Raw genomic sequence first — 2,312 nt, forward strand, 5'->3', positions numbered from 1 at the left:
TGAGCGGGCACGGCGGAGCGATGGCGATGGCGCTGTGCTCTGCTTTGCTCTTTCATGGGCGAGAGAGAGAGAGAGGGGTGCGAGGGTGAAATGGTGCGAGCAGCAGAGGCATGCGCCTTATCCCTCCACGCTGGCCTGACCAGAAGGGCCGACACTAGCGTACGGCCACCACGTAGCGCGCCTAGCCTACCCCTGGTTGGCCACTGACACCGACATCGAAACAGCATCAGACCCTAGTGAACACGACTAATAGAGCGATTTCACGTGATCGTTACTCCTGAACCATTCGTCCTTTGCAAAAATTTCTTTAACAAGAATTGTAAAGCTACATGAGATCTACAACTTTGATTAAATGAGTTCAATCAAGATCGACCTAGTTTACAAACTACAGCACGTCAAACATAGGTTCATTGAAACGGTAAACTAGCTCAATATAGAAAATTTTCAAAGTCGAAAATAGTAATTCTATTGCTACTTGTGGACTATTTTTAAGCATGCTATGCACCGAATTAGGTCTTGACCCAAAAATAAAAGTTGTTACTCAAGTCAAGTACTACAACTTTGCTTAAGGGTGCACTACCATGCAAACACTCTATGATATAGTTCAACTTAGGTCAATCATGCAACTTGAAAATGATAACTTACACTAACCATGACTTAGAGGCCAATTGGGTCCAAGTCATGAATACCAAAGTTGTTCCAAATGACATTCTAAACATGTTAAAGGTACTCCTAGGGTCCCACAAACATTTTATACATTGGTCACATGCAAACCTTAGCATATGTAAAGCATTTAGTAACAAACACATGTGATATAAGCAATCATAGAGATAAAATTTGAGATGCTCATGCTCATGAATGATCAATGATGCTTGTGCTCATGCAATGCCAATGCCAAATGTATGCTTAACACCTAGGGTGTTATAGACCTTTCCTAAACACCACTAAAGCCATCATCTACGCGGACAGTGCTAAGATCTACTTCACAATCAATGATAGAAAGGAGAAGTTTTCTTTCAAGAATTGTATCTTGCAATCTCCCGGACATCTGTAGACGCCATATTTGTCCAAAGTGACAACAGTGACCAAGAAGAAGAAGAATAGGAGAAGAAGGAAGAACAAAGCCAGGCAACCACATGAAATGATAGTCAATATGATCAATACACTCGGATCAGAGTACGACCACCTCCTCGCTTCGCCATTCCTCGCTAAGAAGGATGATCCTGGTGTACCGACGATTGAGTGTACCATTGGGCAAAGAATCTTTCACAAGACCTTCTGTGACATTGGATCGGGGGTCAACATAATCTCCAAGGTAACATATGAATATTTATTTGGTCATGAACCCTTATACCCTACATATATGCAATTACAGATGGTGAACCAATCAATTTGATTCTCGAAGGGGATAGCAAAAGATATTATGGTAAGAATACATGATCAATATTCCCCTACCGTCTTCATGGTTCTGGACATGGGTGAAGAAGAAGATGATACACCCATTATTCTTGGAAGACCGTTCCTCAACACCACCAACGTGATCATCTATGTCGGATCTGGATAAGTCCACTTCCAATTCCTTGGAGAAAAGGTACGCTGTTATTTTAATAGTTACACCACTTATGAGAAGCCAAAGAAGTTCTGCTCTAGGAGGAGACGTCAATCATCCTGAAACCAGAAGAATCAATCTCCAAAGAATCAATGGGAGGAAGATAAGGAACCTGAAGGAGTTGTAAAAGATGAACCCGCTCCGCCAAAGTCAATTCCACAGACCAAGCAGGTATGAAAAGAAAAGGTAACAACAGTCACCAGAGTCACTAGAGGTGCAACCATCAGGGTCTCCATCCCTAAGACCAGATGATGCGCCCAAAAAGTGAAGGACTCTTTTCTAATAAAGTCCTGTCCGGAGGACTTAAAAATCCAAACCCTAGCCGTGAGGTAACATCGATAGTTATCCATATTTACTTTTAGTATTGCATTAATTATTTTCACTTTAGCATATTTACTTTTCTGTATTAGTATTTCATTTAGAAAAAAAATAAAAAGTTCCATTACTGCATTACATCATTGCAATTAAAAAAATCCTAAGCCCCATGTGAATAAATCTGTAGTGTGTAAACACCCTTGAGAATATTCACTGTGGTGGCATAAAAATAAACATGCATACATACTTCTTTCTGTATTATATAAATAAGAAAATCCAAAAATATATTACTAGACATCGTGCTAGAACTTTGTCAACTAGGAAATCTGTCTAGCCTCCAAGGACAACAAATCTCTGAATGGCTGACCGCAAACCCCTTATCATAATC

The sequence above is a fragment of the Miscanthus floridulus genome, unplaced genomic scaffold (assembly GCF_019320115.1).
Source record: "Miscanthus floridulus cultivar M001 unplaced genomic scaffold, ASM1932011v1 fs_164_10_11, whole genome shotgun sequence".
In the NCBI taxonomy this organism is placed as follows: domain Eukaryota; kingdom Viridiplantae; phylum Streptophyta; class Magnoliopsida; order Poales; family Poaceae; genus Miscanthus; species Miscanthus floridulus.